The following is a 20,681-nucleotide window of genomic DNA, read 5'->3' as shown; positions in this document are numbered from 1 at the left end:
AGGAAGAAGACTGAGAAAATATCTTCAGATTTGGCATTTAAGAGAAGATCACATTGTAGAATTTTGGGAAGATGGTAGAATAGGTCTGTAAATTTCAAGCTCTCCAGATTTCCCTCACAAATAGAACAAATTTACATCTCAGGGTGAACATAGTCTAGTGAAAAATCAAGAAGACTTGGGTCAAGACAGTTGTCCTCCTGGAACAACACAAGAGGATCAGAAGACCCCCTTGATCCTTGGATTAACTCATGTGAAGTACAAATACTTCCAAGTTAGATCCACAGAAACATCAAGTGCTGACCTCTGGGGTGAGCTAGGTTTGACTGGAGCCTCAGCAGTAGACACAGAAATTTTCACTTCCCAGACTTCATGTGTAGTTGGGGCTCTGAGTCAGGAAAGACAGAGTGAATTTTGGTTAATTAGGAATACTGGACTTCCAGCCAAGATGGCAGAGAGGACACACGCACCTATCTAAGCTTTTTCTTGCTCTTGATATGGCCTCGGAATTAGTGCTTGACTGAAAAAACCCACAAATACATTACCAACAAAAGATATCCTCGAAATTCTCTAGGAAAGGTCTATTTTTGCTTATGGGCAGGGACCAGGTGCAGACCACAGAGCATGGAAAGCAGCTCACACTGAGCAGACTGAGGGGGAGAGGGGGTGTAGTCTCAGCAGCCATTGGAAAACTTGTGGGGAGAACTTTTCCCATTGTGACCCTCTTTGCCCTGGCAGCAAACCAGTAGATCAGCAGAAAAGCTATAAAGACAGGGGATAAAGACTTCAATCCGGAAACACTGGGGTCTCTCAGGACCTGACCACACCCATCCAACACTGAGAGTGACCAAACATGCTCTCAGAGTCTCAGAGCATGGCCTCTATGCAGGCAGCACAGCCATTGCTGTTCCACTGCTGCTTCACTGTTACTTCCTGTAGTCTGTAGAGGCCCTTGGTAATACCACACTGCCCAAAAAGCAGACAACATTTGTTTTTTTTTTTTCTTTGTTTGTTTTCTTTCTTTTTTTTGTCAAAATGAGTAAAAAATTAAAGCACACTCTAAATACTCATAGTTTCTATATGGATAGAGAGCAGACTTCAAACCTTGAGGAGACTAAAAACAGAGTGTCTCCAGATGAATCCCCAAAAGGGAATATGATCTGGTCCCCAAAAGGGAATATGATCTGGTCCCCACCACACAATACTCTCATAGAAGAAATTAAAAAGGCTCTTACAAGAGAGCTAGAAGAAAAATGGGGAAAGGAAAAGGAAGATTGGCAAGAGGGTCTGGATAAGTCATCTCAATCATTTAAAGATAGAGTGGATAAAGAAACCAAATCCCTGAAAAACACAATTAGTGAGTTGGAGAAGGTAAATAATTCCAAGGAAAACAGAATTAGTGAATTGGAAAAAGAAAATAGCTCTCTAAAAAATAAAATTGGCAAAATGGGAAAAAATTCCATAGAACAAAACAACTCATTTAAAAACTCAATTGGACAATTACAAAAATAAATTTTAAAAAAGTGAAGAAAAAAAATCATTAAAGATTGAACAAATGGAAATGAATGACTCAAGGAGACACCAAGAATCAAGTAAAACAAAAAAAAAGAAAGAAAGAAAAAAAGTGAAACAATGGAAAAAATCTTAAATATCTACTTAGGAAAACAACAGACCTGGAAAATAGATCTAGGAGAGGCAATCTGAGAATTATTGGACTTCCTGAAAATAAGATGAAAAAAAGAGCCTAGACACTATTTTTCAGGAAATCATCAAAGAGAACTGCCCAGATGTTATAGCAACAGAGGGTAAAATAGACATTGAAAGAATTCATAAATCACCTATTGAAAGAGATACCAAAATCAAAATTCCAAATGTTGTGGCTAAATTCCAGAACTATCAGACCAAGGAGAAAATACTACAAACAGCTAGAAAAAAAAATTCAAATACAGAGGAGCCACAATAAAGATCACTCAGTATCTACAGTATCCACATTAAAGGATTTAATGGCCTGGAATCTGATATTCCGAAAGGCTAAAGAACTTGGTATGCAGCCAAGAATAACTTACTCAGCCAAAATGAGCATTTTTTCCCCAGGGAAGAAGATGGACATTCAATGAAATAAGTGAATTTCATTTATTTCTGACAAAAAAAAATGGAACTAAACAAAAAGGTTGCTCTCTAAATACAGGACTTAAGAGAAACATAAAAAGGTAAAAAAAAAAAATCTTGGAGACTATATTTCTGGTATGAGTATACATAAAGAATACATAAAGTCTCCACTTGCAGTTAGCAAACTGGATTAAAAGCCAGAATTCTACAATATGCTGTTTACAGGAAACACATTTGAAGGAAAGATACATACAGAGTAAAGGTAAAAGGTTGGAGCAAAATCTACTATGCTTCAGGTGAAGTACAAAAAAAAAAAAAAAAAAAAAACAGAGGTAGCCATCCTGATCTCAGATCAAGCAAAAGCAAAAATTGATCTAATTAAAAGAGATAAAGAATGGCACTATATCTTGCTAAAGGGTAGCATAGATAACGAAGCAATATCAATATTAAACATATATGCACCAAATGGTGTAGCATCTCAATTCTTAAAAGAAAAATTAAGAGAGCTGAAAGAAGAAATAGACAGCAAAACTATGATAGTGGGAGATGTCAACCTTGCACTCTCAGAATTAGATAAATCAAACCACAAAATAAATAAGAAGTCAAAGAGATAATTGGATACTAGAAAAATTAGATATGATAGATGTTTGGAGAAAACTAAATGGAGACAGAAAGGAATACATTTTCTTTTTGGTAGTTAATGGAACCTATACAAAAATTGACCATATATTAGTACATAAAAACCTCAAATTCAAATGCAGAAAGGCACAAATAATAAATATATCCTTTCCAGTTCATGATTCAATGAAAATTACATTCAATAATAAGCCAGGGAACTAAAATAGAACTAAAAATAATTGGAAACTTCATCCTAAAAAATGAATTGGTGAAACATCAAATCATAGACATAATTAATCATTTCACCCAAGAAAGTGACAATAATGAGACATCATACCAAAATGTGTGGGATACAGTAAAAACAGTAATAAGGGGAAATTTTATATCTCTAGAGTCCTACTTGCATAAAATTGAGAAAGAGATGGTCAATGAATTGGGCTTGCAACTGAAAAAGCTAGAAAAGGAACCAATTAAAACCCACCCAGTCAAACACTAAACTTGAAATTCTACAAATAAAAGGAGAGATTAATAAAATTGAAAGCAAAAAACAAAATTATTGAATTAATAAATAAAACTGAGTTTGTTCTACAAAAAAACCCAACAAAATAGATAAATTCTTAATAAATTTGATTTAAAAAAGGAAAGAGGAAAATCAAATTGTTAGTCTTAAAAATGAAAAGGGAGAACTCACCACTAATGAAGAGGAAATTAGAGCAATAATTAGAAGTTACTTTGCCTACCAATAAATTTGATAACTTAAATGAAATGGAAGAATACCTTCAAAAATAGAGCTTGCCCAGATTAACAGAGGAAGAAATAAATTTGTTAAACAGTCCCATTTTAGAAAAAAAAGAAATAGAACAAGCTATTAATCAACTCCCTAAGAAAAAATCACCAGGACCAGATGGATTTACGTGTGAATTCTACCAAACATTTAAAGAACAATTAACTCCAATGTCATATAAACTATTTGAAAAAATAGGGATTGAAGGAGTCCTACCAAATTCCTTTTATGACACAGACATGGTATTGATACTTAAACCAGATAGGTTGAAAACAGAGAAAGAAAATTATAGACCAATCTCCCTAATGAATATTGAGGCAAAAATCTTTTTTTATAGCTTTTTATTTACAAGATATATGTTTGGGTAATTTTTCAGCATTGACAATTGCAAAACCTTTTGTTCCAACTTTTCCCCTCCTACCCCTCACCCCTTCCCCCAGATGGCAGGTTGAACAATATATGTTAAATATGTTAAAGTATAAGTTAAATACAATATATGTATATATGTCCAAACAGTTATTTTGCTGTACAAAAAGAATCGGACTTTGAAATAGTGTACAACTAGCCTGTGAAGGAAATAAAAAATGCAGGTAGACAAAAATAGAGGGATTGAGAATTCTATGTAGTAGTTCGTAGTCATCTCTCAGAGTTCTTTCGCTGAGTATAGCTGGTTCAATTCATTACTGCTTTATTGGAACTGATTTGGTTCATCTCATTGTTGAAGATGGCCACATCCATCAGAATTGATCATCATATAATATTGTTGTTGAAGTATATAATGATCTCCTGGTCCTGCTCATTTCACTCAGTGATGCAAAAATCTTTAATAAAATATTAGCAAAAAGATTACAGAAAATCATCCCTAGGATAATATACCATGATCAAGTAGGATTTATACCAGGAATGCAGGGCAGGTTCAATAGTAGGAAAACTATTAGCATAATTGACTATATCAATAACAAAATTAACAAAAACTATATGATCATCTCAATAGATACAGAAAAAGCATTTGATAAACTCCAACATCCCTTCCTAATAAATAATACTCGAGAGTATAGGAATAACTTTTCTTTAAAAAAAGTCAGGAGCATCTATTTAAAGTCATCAGTAAGCATAATATATCATGGGAATAAACTGGACCCATTCCCAATAACATCAGGAGTGAAACAAGGTTGCCCACTATCATCATTACTATTCAATATTGTATTAGAAACACTAGCTTCATCAATAAGAGTTGAAAAAGAGATTAAAGGAATTAGAATATGTAATAAGGAAACCAAATTATCACTCTTTGCAGATGATATGATGTTCTACTAAAGAGATTCTACTAAAAAGCTATTAGAAATAATCCATAACTTTACCAAAGAAAATCCACATAATAAATCCACATAAATCCTCAGTATTTTTATACATCTCCAACAAAATCCAACAGCAAGAGATACAAAGAGAAATTCTATTCAAAATAATTGTTGATAGCATAAAATATTTGGGAATCTATCTGCCAAAGGAAAGTCAGGAACTATATGAGCAAAATTACAAAACACACACACTGGCACATACATGGAACATATATATCAGGAATCAAAAGAATTAGACTAGTCATCAAAAATATCACATTCAGCAAAGTTATACATGATACTGAATGAAAACAAATTGATATTCAACAAATTTGCATATCTACAGAACTTTCTTTCAACCAAACCAGAATTCTATTGAATTTATCATATGAAAACCAGTATCAAAGATTATTTTCAAGAAAATTAATATAGACTTATTTTTTTTACATGAAGATGTATATCATATATTTAAGATTGACACCAACAATTGGGTAGCTCAGAAGAAAGATTGGGGTAGGGTTGCATATGATCTGACTCTTAAATTCAAAGTATTCTAAAAATCAAACTACGCAGCAAAGGGTAAAACTAGTAATTATATTATACAAATGAGGTACAGAGGGAAAACACACCTAGAAGCATTAGAGAGAGGAGGAGGGATCCTAGTTCTAAAAACTTACTCACATCAGGAATGGGTTCAATAGGCATCACTACACATATATCATGAAGGTTATAGCACCCTCCAAAATCTATAATAAAAAAAAGGGATAAGGCATGGACAGGAAAGAAAGCAAAGCATGTAGGAAGAAGACAGGAGAGGAGTCTATGGGTGGGGGAGGTTAAGCAATATCAACACAAGTTAAAATAGCAGAATGAAAGAATTAGCAGGAATTAGAAAGAAAATCTCTACAACAAGGACCAGGATTAGAATTTATTTAGGGAAAAAATGTAGTTAGTAATCATTAATCTTAGACAAAGTCAAACCTAAAGATTCAATCAAGAGAGAAATCTATATTATATGTTAATCACACTAGCATTGTTTTAGTATGCATGTTTACATATGGAAAATATGTATATCTATATCTATCTATCTATCTATGCTTAACTATAACTTGATTGAGGGAGATGAGGGGAATGAAAAGGAAAAGGAGAATAAAGTTTAAAAAGTGCATGGCAGAAAAGAAAACAACAACTTACAAGGAAGTAAAGAGAAGATGGGCACTCGTAAATGTAATGTTTTCTACTATTATATATCCTTTCTTGAACTGGTAATTTATTGTCACATATTTTGAATTCTCTCTGGTATTTTGCTAATTATATGACAATGTTCTATTCAGTTTTGTTTTCCTTTTTTTCTATTTTTCAAAAAATAAAATTAAAAAAGAGAAATACTCGATTCTGATAGATGTGACTCTTCTCAACAATGAGATGATTCAGGACATGATCTTGTGATGATGCTAGCCATCTACACCTTGAGAGAAGACTATGGGAAATGAGTGTGTGGATCACAACATAGCGTTTTCACTTCTTTTGTTGTTTGCTTGAATGTTATTTTCTTTTCCTTTTTTTCCCCTTTTTAATCTGATTTTCTTGTGTAGTAGGATAATTGTATAAATATGTATGTCTATATTGAATTTACATATATTTTACCATGTTTAACATATATTGGATACTTGACATCTAGGAGAGGGGGTGAGGGGAAGGGAGGGAAATTGGAACACAAGATACTGCAAGGGTCAATGTTGAAAAATTATCCTTGCATATGTTTTGAAAATAAAAAGTTTCAATAAAAATATAGTAATCATATGAAATTTAGTGAGATAATGGGATTGAAAGGCAGATTGCAAAGTGTGAGAAACAAGTAAGAAAGAAGAAGGGAAAGAAGCAAGTAGTGACAAGATGGAGTAATGATGTCAAGGTGTTCGGAAATTTTTTAATAATTCATTTATTTACAAAGCATATGCATGGGTAATTTTTTCAACATTGACCCTTGCAAAATCTTTTGTTCCAAATTTTCCCCACCTTCTTCCCACCCCCTTCCTTAGCTGGCAGGTAGTCCAATACATGCTACATATGTTGAAATACATGTTAAATCCAATATATGTTTACTTATTTATATAGTTATCTTGCTGCACACACACACACACACACACACACACACACACACACACACACAAATCAGATCAAGAAGAAAGGAAAAGAAAAACTGAGAAAGAAAACAAAATGTAAGGAAATACAACAGAGAGAGTGAGAATACTATGTTGTGTTCCACACTCTGTTCCCACAGTTCTTTTTGGGTAGAGATGGCTCTCTTCATTACTGAACAAGTGGAACTGGTTTGAATCCTCTCATTTTTGAAGAGAGCCACATCCATCAGAATTGATCATCATAGTCTTGTTATTGCTGTGTGGTATTCTGAAATGTTGAAAAACACAAAAGAGGGAGCTAGGGTGAATGGTCTTTATTTTTTTAGGGAATAATGGATGCTGTGGAGTAGTAGTGGGGGAGGCTTGAGGAAAGAAGAAAAAAGTTAAAATTGTCTCTTTGGGTAGCTCAAATAAGATTGAAAGGATTTCCTTACTATGATGAATACCTAGCTGAGGTTAGATTTAAATTTGTACTGAACCCTGTTGGCTCAGTTGTGTGATTCCTTCAGCTCTATTCAGTGGCATGTGAGTAGGAATAGAAGAAACAGATAGTATGAACAGACCAGGATTAGGATTTGACAAGGCTTATGTATAAAAAAGGCATGGATACAAGGAACATGAAAGTAGAGCCTAGTTAACCCTACATTAAAATAGGATAGTAGAATAAAAAATTGAAAAGATGTTAAATCAACTATTATGGGCATCAGTGGTTTTCCCTCGCCATAAAACAATTTTTGTTTATAATCATTTGAGTGTCAGAAATGACAACAATTTCTAGATATTTCCCCCCTCTCACAATAGAATTGAATCTTGTTTCTTTACATATTTTTAAAGGAAAAATAGATGAAGAAAAACAGACAGTAGGACAATTAAGCATTATGATATATGCAACATTTATCCCCAAAACACTTACCTTTAGGAGGAGGCATATTTCATTTTCTATTCTCTAGGGTCATAATTGGTCAGTTTAATTACTCAAAACTTAGTTTATTTTTGATGTTCTTTTTCCTTAAGTAATTTTAGTCATTGTGTATAGTGTGTTTATTTTACTTTGTGTTAGTTCAAATATGCATTACTATGATTATATGCTTTAACTGCTATTTCTTACTACATTCATCTTACTACAGTAAAATAGTACAGCATGTTCATTCACTCTCTGATGGGTATCCACTTTATTCATACTTCTTGGCAACTACAAATTGACACCTTCACTTTTTACCAAATAGACTAGCTGGCTGAGGAGAAAAGGAATTGGACTCACTTCTAGTTATCTTATTATCCTTGATCCTTTCCTCTCCTCAGGTAATGGTGCTTTTTTGACTGGCATATACTTTCATATAAATTCCATTTTTACTATGAACTAGATGAGTTGTTTTTGATTGGTCACATATAAGAGACCTTTTCCTTCCTATTGGAGGATAGGTAAAAGTGAAGGCAATATTAGCTAGCAGCTTTCTCACTTTTGGTGCTAGTAGCATTTTTTTTTCTAATTGTATTCTTTTGAAAATTTTTATTTCCTGACAACATTTGAAGGGAGTAATATACTGAAAGTTAAATGTGGTAAAAAAAAATATTTAGTATTAAAATAACAATTCAAGAATAGTTACCTTTGGTTCTGCACACATATATTGTATCTATAATGTGACATATTTAATATGTATAGGACTGTTTGCCATTTGGGGGAGAGGGTGGAGGGAGGGAGGGTAAAAATTGGAACAGAAGTGAATGCAAGGGATAATGTTGTAAAAAATTACCCTGGCATGGGTTCTGTCAATAAAAAGTTATTAAAAAAAAAAGAAAGAAAGAATAGTTACCATTTCCATGATGTATTAACATTGAAGACATTTGCCTGGACAATTCTTAGCATTACTTTAGTTTCAGTGCCATCTCTAACATAAGGGAGGTTTTTAAAATTCTATTTTTGTAGAAGCTTTAAGCATTCCATCCAGACCAGTTGAAAATGATACAAACAGAAATTTTCTGCCACCTCCCTAAGAAGGCTATTCAAACATACAAATCACTTCGCTCCACTTTTAGTAGTTAGGCTAAATTCCCCTTTGCGCTCTTACAATTCATTACTCCCTTTAGGCCATCCTCGGTAATTCTTCTTTTCTTTTGAGCTGTATCCTCCAAAGGATTATAAAAATATCCTGCCATTTCCTCTGCACACACATTATAGTTTGTCCTGCTTCACACGCTTTACTGTAGCGAACAGGCAGAATGGGATCCTCATTGAAATCTCAGTAATTTTAGAAAACTAATTTGGGGCATCAGCTGTGAAAAAGATTGAGGCCATCTCCCAGAAAGATCTAGTTTAGGGAGTAGATCTGAGCCATGATGTTAGAGCATCAACTGGTTCTTTGAAACAGTGGATTGATTAGTCATTCTTATTAACAGATGGGAGGTCTTTGTACAAACTTAAATCTTTGTGAAACAGTTAAAGAACTGTTATTCTTTTGGACCGATATTTCATCCAGAAGCTAGAATACAGGTCTTCAAAGATGCAGTTAAGATACTTATTTCCCTAATCCTTAGAGGAACACAGGCTTGAACAGTTGAGCTGAGGAGACAGGAAAGGACATAAACTCCCTATGTTCTGAAAATGGGCTGGAAAATATTGATGACCAAGAAAAATGACAGGCAGAGAATGTAAAATGCCTTATATTTAGCCCAAGAATTTGAATGCTATTAGGAAGTGAAGACAAAAAAGATTAGCCCCTTCTGTCATATACCAAAACTGATACTCTAGCTTACACTGTGCTTTTATAATAGTCTTAAAAAAAAAAAAGCAAGATCCTTCTTTCACATAAGTCAATAGGAACATTCACATCTGTAGCAATTTTGTGCTACCATCAGCCATAATAGCCTCAGATGCTGTGCTTTTCATGTATATTCCAGTAGAACTTTGTTTTTAGAATGAATGAAATAAGAAAATCAGGGAGTGAGCCAGAACAAGTAATGGAAACCTAAGCCTGGCTGGTATCTCTGTAGTGCTAATAGAGCTCCATTCTCTTGCTTCATCCATACAATCTGTAGTTACATTTCCTGTTGCTGTCAAGGTTCAATAATGAGACTGACAACAGTAAGCAAACTCGTTGTACCTCTGCCAGTAGAAGAAGTCTGGATTCTTCAATGGACTGTTGGTGCTTATAGGCTCAATTCCGTTCTGGCCTGTCACTCCCACATAGAGTCTGATGCCAAAGTAAATGTCCTGTTTCAACCATGATGTTAATTTAGGGCTTCTTTAGGATTACTATCTTAGGAAAATGGAAAGAATTTCTCATTCTGGCACCATTCTAACAGTTTTATTCAGAACTACTCTTTGAGTCTGTATTATCCATTGTACAACTACTCTGAATCCCAAGGTAATGCAATATCCAATTATTGCAATTCTAATTTCAATAATGTCTAACTTTGTCCTAATCCAAAGATTTTTAACCCACTTTGCTCTATGGACCCTTTTCCCAATCTAGTAAAATCTACAGATCTATTTTCAAAATAATACTTTTAAATGCATAAAACAAATTACATAGGATTACAAAGAAAACCATTTGTAATGAAATAGAGTTATCAAATTATTTTAAGTTCACAAACCCAGGTCTTGACCCAGGACAAGAGATATTGCCATAGTTTTTACCCAAAATGAAAACTATCAGTGTAACATTTACAAATGCTTTAAACTTGATAGAAATGTGGGTTATTATTACATTTCCACCAATAAACAATGGTTTTTAGAGGTAGTTCTTTAGGAAATTAGATTATTCATGTGCCTGTTTTCTACCCTTCTGTGCCTAATGTCAAAAGCATATGTTATGGTTCATAAAACTTCTTCCCAAAATATCAAGAAAATAAATATAGTAGTTATCCATGAAGATCTTCTCTTCCTACTTATTGACTTAGAAAACAACATAGCATATTTATGAACTTTATAGACTAACAGAGTGCTAGAAAAATTGTGAATTTATTATAGGATCAGGATCAAAAAGGATATTTTACAAATATATCTTATCTTTACATCAGAATTACCTCCCTCCATCTACTAAACCCTTCCTTATGACAATAAAAAAGCAAATATATGTAAAATATGTCTAATTATGTTTACTATATACTATCCTAAAAGTCTCCCAAGTCTTTGCCATATAGGAAAAGGTAAGCATAACTATTTGTTCTTGAGAACTTTGTTTTTTTCCCCCATTATTCAGGTTTATTGTTTTTGATTTTGTGTTTTCTTAGCAATCTTTACATAATTTTCTGCAGTCATTTTGCATATCGTAATTTTGGTTCTGTTTGTTTTATTCTACAATAGGTCATACAAAGTTTCCCATGTTTTTCTGAATTTCTTATATTTGTCTTTCTTCACACATATACAATGTTTCATTGTATTAATTATCATAGTTTCTTTTTTTTGTCAGTAATTCTCTGATATATGGACATCCACTCCATTTCTAGGTTATCTGTCACCACAAAGATTGTGTTTATTAATATATTTTTAAATACATTGAACAACTATTTCTGTCTTTAAGTTCTTTGGTATGCATGCCTGATGATGTAATTGTTGAGTTAAAGCTCTGGTTTATTAAGTTATTTTTCTTATATGATTACAATTGAAAACCAATTGTAAATCAATTACAAATTGAAAACTGGAAGATGATTGGACCCCAACTCTACCACTCTCTGTATCTCTTCCCAAATCTCTATGTTTAGCCATGTTTACACACTCTTTGATTATGTATTTTCATTACTATGATATGGAACATTTATCGCTTATGATTCTCTTGAAAACTAATCATTATTTGTTTACTTAACTTTTTGGAAATTAATATTCATCCAAATATCTTTATTAATTCATCTTACATTATATACCAGACTATTGTTAATGATATTTGATGTAAACATTTTTTCTCAAGCTATACTTTACTTTTTAATTTAGATTTTATTTATTTTAGTCATGGTTTTTTCTAATTTTATGAAATCCAAATTTTCTAACTTATTTTTCATAATTTTTCTATTATCAAATTATTATTTTCAATTGCTTGTGTTGCATGTTTAGTTTTTTAATGTTGATTTATGCTTCTATTTCAAAGAAAATGTTAAAATGTTTTGATGACATTGGCAATATTATTCCCTATTTAGTATATTTTTCTCATTATTTGCTTTAAGATTTGAAAATTATCTTCAAATTGAATTTTATTTTTTTATTTTTAAAACTATCTGATAGTTTTATAATTGCATCTATAAATTAATCTAGATAAGTTATCATTTTTATCATATTGACATGGCCCAATTATAACAGTGACTATCTATCCCTTTATTTCTATAAAGTATTTTGTAATTGTATGTATTTAAAAATATTGTATATGTATCAAGAAGTTAACTCAGATATCTTATGTATTTTGTAGTTATTTTGAGTGGAATTTCCCTTACTTTTTCTTTTAGTTTTTTAAAAAATTATTATAGGATTGTTGATGTTCCTTAGTGATTTATTTTGTATCCAACTACATTACTGAATCTATGAATTTTATTAGGGCTTTCTTTATTGATTCTTTGGGGTTTTCTAAGTACATCATCATACCATTTGCTAATAGGAATAGTTTTTTATCTTTATTTTTATATTGATACCCATGATTTTTTTTCTCTTTCTTCCTCCTATAGCTTTTTCTAGAATTTTGACAAATAATTGAGGAGGAAAGTAAGACTTTGAAAACTTCTAGATTTTTTTTTCCTTTTCAAATAATGCACCTCTTATTTTTGCAAATGTTTTGTTGCTGAAATCTTTACAGACTGCTAACTCATTAGAGTTGATAGATTATTGATCTGATCTTACAAGAAGATGTTTTGGGCCAGAACCTGAAACAAGGTACTAAGTAGAGCTAATTGATACAATGCTAGTGTTTACACCTTTACTCATTGGAGTTCACAAGTATGGGAGTTCACAAAGTTAACTGTGTAACTTTGTGAATTCACACCTCCCTTGAAGCTCTTAGGGCCAAAGAGTACTATGGGAGAAAACCCACAATCCCTCTCTCTCGTATCCCACAATTCCTCTCTCTCGTATAAAAGAAACAGACAGAGGCTCTTGGACAGATTTCAGTGGAATTACATGAAAAGTGGAGCTGGATTGAAGGCTGAAGAAAGCAGAGGCAGAAGCAAAGGACAAAATTGCAAGAATTCTTAGAACCAAGGAGAGAGAGAGGCCTCTAAGAATTTAGCTATCCAGGCCCAAGGAAAGAGACAAGATTTGGAAGGAGAAATAAACATTTGTATTTTTACCAGCTGGCTGCATTTGGAGTAATTATTGATCTGAACTGATACTAAGGCTGCCTCCAGAAAATCTCCTTGAGAAAACTTTTCCCCCAGAGAGAACCTTCATCTTACTATTATATTTAAAAGAACAAAATCACTACATTTGTTATATTAAAAAAATAATATTCTCCTTTTATGTTCTTTAACATAATTAACTATGAATGAGGCTAAAAGGAGAAAGAGGAAGATATTGATGACATAAAGTGAAGTGAGTAAAATAAATGCAAATATCAAAAATTTAAAAAGGAGAAATGATACTCAATCAAAAAGAATTTATTTGAAAATATTTTGCCCAATAATAGGACCAAATCCTAGCAATTAAAATGAAATAGATGAATACTATTAAAAAATAAAGTACTCAGATTTATTTAACTAAATGATTTAGATCACTCAATCTTAGAAAAATAAATTTTAAAAAATAAAAATGAACACACAAAAGGGAAAGAATGGAAAAGGATGGATTTTACAAAGAAATTCATTTAAATATTTAAAGATTGACTAGATCTTTTTCAAAAACAGAATAATAAGGGATTTTGTGAAATTTCTTTTACAATTTGAATGTGTTCTTGATAATAAAATCAAGAAAAAATAAATCAGAGAATGAGAATTATAAACAAATATCTCTTATAGGTATCAATCCAAAAATTATGGACATAATATTAACAAACAGACTATTCATCATTTACAGATCAGAAAGATTATATAATATTACTAGGTAGAATACATATAACACGAGTGCAAGTTTACCCCCTTATTAGGACAACTAAATAAAATATATAAACAAAACAGCAAAAAAAATGAAATATTAAGAGATGCAGGTAAAACATATGATAAGTTACAGTATTTCTGTTAAAAACAATGAAAAACATAAAACATTAGAATATGTGGATCTTGTAAATATTATCTACCTAAAATAAGACCTTGCATTTTAAAATTATCAAGATAAATTAGAAATATTTCCAATAATGTTGGCTCTAAAACAAGCATGTCTATTATGATCACTATTATTTAATATATGACTAAGAATGATAGCAATATTGATACGACGGAAAAAAGTCAAAGACAAAATGAAATTACTGTTTTTGTATATATGATAGTCTTCATAGAGAACTTACAAGTTAACCAAAGGCATTTTGAAACAATAACTTTAGTAAAGTATCAGGACATCAAATTAGCCTACACAAAATTAGCCATTTTCTATATTACCAACAATACCCAACACAAAGATAAAGAGATAACTTCCATTTTAAAAGCCTACAAAATATAGAAAGTATTAGGCAGTTGTTTTGGTAGGATGCACATAAAACTGTTAAAGTAGATACAATTTTTTTTATAGACAGTCCTAAATAAATGGTAAGATACTAATAAAAATGACATTGCTACCTAAATTAATTGACTTACTCAGCACCATATCAAAAATTACTAAAGAATTTTAGAGATAGAATAATAATAATGAAAGTTATCTAGGGGAATAAAAGATCAAGAATTTCAAGAGAAATAATAGGGGGAAATATAAAAGGTAAGGAGAACTAGCAGTACCATATTTCAAACTATGCTAAAAAATAAGCTCAAGATTATTTTAAATAATTAAAAAAATAGAAGTCAGTGAAAGAGACTTGTCACACAAGTTTCAGAAGCAAATAAAAAGAATAGCATAAACCCAAAGACTGCAACTACTGAAATGAGGATCAATATTTGGCAAAAAAAAAAAAAAAAACTGCTGAAAAAAGTGGAAAGTTGTCTTGTAGGAATTTGATTTATATCACGATCTTACAAGTACCACAAAAAGTACCAAATATGTGCATGACAAATATCAAAGGAACTGCTATAAATAAATTAGAAGAACAAAAAAAAAATCCTTTTGTAACTATGGATAGACAAACATTTTATGACCAAATAAAGCAGAGTTATATAGCAAATCAATCAATCAACATGTATCTGGAGAGTGAATTATAATATGCAAAAACATAGCAAAAAGGTCAAGATTTTTGGATCACAGGGTACTTGGAAGAATAAAAGAAGTGCAAAAAGACTGACAAGGTAAGAAAGGACTAGATTCTGAATGGCTTTAAAAACCAAAAAAAAAAAAAAAAAAAAAAAAGATTTTTCTATATGCTCATGGAGTGAATAGAGAGCCACTGAAGTTTATTGAATAGGAGTTTATATGATCAGATGTCTTTTTGTGCTTAAAGACAATCAGTTTGAGAAGTTAGTGGAAGATGGACTGGATTGAGCACCATTTCAAAGTGTTTTTGCAAAAAGAAAAGTATATGGTGATAAAGGCCTGTACAAGATTAGTGGCAGTGTCAGGAGAGATAGAGACACACATTAGAAACATTATGAAAGTAGAAAGGACATCTTTGAATTATGTTGTGAGAATTTCTTCTTAATTGTAAATAGAACTGTAGCCCACTCTCAGCACTAAATCAGGAGATTATGTTTATGTATTCATGTGATAATGCCGAGGTCAAATAATTTATCTACATTCTAGTCAATCTACCACAGATCTCATTCAGTACTAGCCATGGGTCAAATGACAGAATGAATCAGCAAAAATACACACTTCTCATTATTAGGAAAATATCTCAAAGCACATGGTCTTTTGACTGATATTTTTATTTCTATAGATGAAGGATAATCAGCAGCAGCATCACTAGCTATATTTTTGGATTGATTTTTTTTTTTCTGGATTAGTGTCGAGAAGAGAAGAAATAATATTGCACTTGTGGCAAAATTAGTTTGGCTTGAAGAGCAAGTGGTGGCCATTATATAATATGTCTGTTTCTTAGCCATAGTTTCTAGTCACTTGGCATTTCTTCAAAAGATGGGTTGCTAAGAGGAAAATGCATAGAAGAGTAAGGTAAAGTTAAGTTGATGTTTTTTCACATTTGTGCCCCAAGATTTTGAAATACTTGGACTCAGATAGATCTAGGTTCAAGTGTCATTTTTTATACTTCCTAGATGTATGGCCCTTTATAAATCAGTCCAAGCCATGCTCCATTCAGCTACCAAAGTGATTTTCTTAGCACAAGTATGATCATGTCACCTCCCATGCACATACTCTAGAACTCTAGAAACTCTAGAAATTTATTGTTCCACATTACCTCTATGGTCAAATTGAAAATCTTTTGTTTGACATTCAAAGTCCTTTATTTTCTAGCCCACTTTTACCTTTCTAGTCTTCTTACATTTTATTCTTCAACATATATACTTTATCTGGTGACACAGGCCATCTTGTTAATCCACAAGAAAAACATTTTATCCCACTCCAGACAATATCTCTGGTTGTTTCAAATACCTAGAATGATCTCCTTCCCCAGTTCCATCTATGGCATCCCTAGCTTTTTTAAAGTTTCAACTAAATGCCATCTTCTATAGAGGCCCTTCCTTTCTTAAATATTTCATGCTATTTCCTGGTTATACAATCATATATATATTGCTTATTTATATATGCATGTTTACTTGTTTTTCTCTCAAGAAATTGTGAGCTTCTTGAGAGCAAAAACTACTTTTTCTCTTTTATAACTCTTTTTTTTTTATTCAAAGTTGAATGTGCCTGGCAGACAGTAAGACTTTGATAAGTGTCTATTGGCAAACTCAATATCTCAATTTTCACATCTATAAAATGATTTGCCCCATGTGGTAAAGTTCAGAAGAGGTAATGTATAGAAATTTGCAAACTTTAAAGTGATAGTTCAATGTCTTACTAGTATTACAACTTACTATTCTTTGGAGCATTATGACTATACTTGGGCATCTGGATGAATAAGAAGGAAAAGTATATCCACATCATGTGTTCCTTTACCCAGAGTGGAGCAGGTTTCATCTGGTACTAAAAAAAAGGGCTCTGTTCTCTAGGTTTGTGAATTACAATTCAAGGAGATGACATACACTAAAAACAAGTAAATGGACATTAAAAGAATTTCTCACAGAAACATATGCAAATGCATAAACCTTGACAAATATAAATATTTGAAATCACATAAAAAAAAAATTTTCCCTATGTCTTGCCTGCCATTCATTTTTGGATGTTAAGGTTTCCTAAAGAGAAAATATGGACAAGTAATCAATACATAACACTTCCAAATTGTTCAAATCTGCCACTGAAACTAAATTTCTTCTCTCATTAAAGAACTCAGAGGCAGTTTCTCAGTTCAAGGATGAAATATTCACATTTCTATTTTTCTAAATATAAATATAGATAACAAAGACATTAATTTCCTGAGGATGGTGGTTGTTTTTAGCAGTATTCTCGATGGCAGTGTCTCTGGCTAGCTAAAATGACTCTTTTAAAAAATGATTTTGTTGATTCAAGCCTTAATAATTGGTAATTCTTTAGTACCTAGTAATTGATAACAAAGGCTTGTTCCCACCATTTACCTAAAAACATTGAAATGCTTTTTTGAAATCCTTGAACTTTAATACTCATGAAAAACTGTTATATTAGCAATCCTGGAAGCAGAAATATCACACTCAGGCACAAAGCTGGAAGAGAATGGAGAACAGTCTTGGAAGCTTTGGGAATGACAGGGAAGCAACTGTATTCTCTGTGCCCAATTGACCTTTTGGCCTTCCACCCAAGAATGCTGTTGGGGATTTTTTTTCCTATAAGATATATTTTAAGATGGTAGATTTTGGGAGGGGGGAAGGAGTTTAGAAGGGACAAAGATTTTCAGAGTAAGAGCTGCCCATCAACATATTTCAATTAAACTATCTAATTATGATCTACTGCTAACTAATCATCAGAATAGACTGGAGGTCTCACCTGATGGCAAGAGACTCCCTCCTCCCCCAACCTGCTTTCCCAATTCACTGATGTTTTCCGTGTTCTCTGCCCTTCCTTCTTTTTACAAGGATTTCATTAAAATCAAGCTGGGCTCTTTTTTCTCCCTTTGATTATCAGGACTTCTTAGCATAGCATTCAGGGCCTTTATCCTCAGATATCCTTGCAATCGTTGGACAGTTCTCTCCCAGGGCTCTCGTGAATCTCCAGCTTGCACCAGATGGCTGGAACTTCTGAAGGAGGCATTCATGGCTGGATGGCCTGAAAATAGGAATCTTTTGAAAAACATTTCTCCGTATTTATTGACCTCCAACAATGTGGTACGTGCTGAAAGGATAAGGCAAGAAATGACAGCATTCGCTTTATAAAACAGAGAGAAAGAGAGAGAGAGAGAGAGAGAGAGAGAGAGAGAGAATTCTATTAAAGAATCAAATATTATAAGTTTTGCTAACATTAGCATGCAGATTGTTGTCATTGGCATTTGTTTGGTGTGCAGGTTTTGAAAAAATAATTCAGTAAATTTATTTATTGTCCTTAAGAAGAGATTCAAAAAATAAATTGTAAATGAGCAGGCATATGACCTATTTAGGTTAAACAAATCAATACTGTTGACTTATTAAATGATTAAATATATGTACAGTGTCTCCCTGGGTATCCATTGGTTATGTTATAGGGCATATTAAGTTTTGGGTACAACAAGAAAGTTAATTAGAATTTTGACATATTGCTTGAATGCACTATGGTATATTTTACACTTGCAATATCTCCACAGACTAGTAAATTTAAGTACATCATACTTTTATTCTGGAACATCTCTCTGTCCCACTCTATCTTGCCTATTTGCTTTGCATGAAATGGAATAAAAATGGGTGAATATCCTGCCCTTGGGAAAATGGAAAAAAATGTTACTAGTTTTATCACCTGTCCTCTGCTGGAAGAGCAAAGAGACCATTCTATCAAGTACCAGGCTCTTCTCTTCTAGAAAACTACTAATTAAATCACTATCAGCAGATTTTCCACTTTTTCCATCTCCCTCAAATCTTCAAAGACTCTGCCTCACCCCTCTCCCTTCAACTAAGAACTTTTCTTTTATTTTCCTGGTGAAAAATGAAACCATTCACTTTAAGCTCTTTCTTTTACTATCATACTAATCTCAAATCACCCAGATAAACTCTTTCACTTTCTCCTCCTTTAAACCTACCTTGTATTATGATGAGGTACTTCTTACCAAGGTCTACTTCTCTATATGTATAAGGGATCCCATTCATGTTTTCTTCTCTAGTGGATTTCCACCTTTCTTTTTTTTAAATTTTCAATGATTTCTTGCCTTTTGGCTGCTTCCTGAGAACCTATCAATTTTTTTATCACCTCCCTCTTCAAAACCTCCTCACTCAATTTGTGCATCCCAACTATCTTTTATTGTACATCTCTTCTCCATTTTGTGGCTACATTCCTTAAAAAGAATATTTATAAGTGATGCAGCTAGTGTTTTTCCCTCTCTCACTTTTAACTCTCTAGAGACTTCTGATATGATCATTAAATTGAAGCTAGTCTCAAAAATGATTAATGGTTTCTGACGGCTATTTAATGACTTTCGCTCAATCCTCATATTCTTGACCTCTCTACAATTTTTGATACTGTTAATCACTCCCTTCTTGATTCCCTCTTCTCTCCATTTTGATAGTAATCCTCCTTGTTCTCCTCTTACCTTTTTGATTACTCTTTCCCATTCTTTTGCTCGTCTTCCACTCTCTTCTTAATCCTTTATAATTTTTCATCTAGGCAATTCTTCACTTAGGCAAGGTTAAGATGACAGAGTAAAGGCAAGGATTTACCTGAACTCTTCCAAATTCCCTTCAAAACAAAAAAAAAATCTCAAAATGAATTTTGGAACAGCAGAATCAGCAAGAGGGCTGGGTGAAGCAATTTTCTGACCCAAAAAAGTTAGAAAGTTGACAGAAAAGCTCTGTTTCAGTGGTGTGAGAGTAGAGGGCAGTCCAGTACAGATAGCAAATCTCAAAGTCAGAGAACAGGTCTTAGAGGAAACTGAATCTTCTTCATCATTATCATCATCATCACCATTACCATCATTATCATTAGCACCAATACCAGCAACAGCTTCAGAAGATCTCAGACCACAGATGGTAAAAGACAAGTTATCAAAATTAGAAAAATACATTTTCTGGCACCACCTACAAGACTCTATTGCATTACCCAGAATGAGAAGCACTAGCACAATGAAGTTCCTAGCCACAGTGGGGAGCAGGGGACCCTGGGATACAAGTCCAAGATGGAATAGAATATTTGTAATCATTCATAGATCTGGGCACAAGCTGGAAAACAGTGACTACATTTTTCCTTAAATCATACCGCTTTTAGAAGTACCAAAAACTTACATGCACCTTGAACTAGCTCTGAAAAAGAGCAGCACAAAACTCTGAAACTTGAGACAGTAACCCCTTCATCCTGAGAGAAAAGGCCTACATTAAAATAAAGTTCAATACCTAGAAATAAATTAGGGAAATGAGCAAAAATCAAAATACAAATAACAATAGCAAAAAGACCTTGAACATAAAAAGTTACTATGATCACAAGGAAGAACAAAA

The sequence above is a fragment of the Antechinus flavipes genome, chromosome 3 (genome assembly GCF_016432865.1).
Source record: "Antechinus flavipes isolate AdamAnt ecotype Samford, QLD, Australia chromosome 3, AdamAnt_v2, whole genome shotgun sequence".
NCBI classification, from domain to species: Eukaryota; Metazoa; Chordata; class Mammalia; order Dasyuromorphia; family Dasyuridae; genus Antechinus; species Antechinus flavipes.
This window is presented reverse-complemented; position numbering follows the sequence as displayed.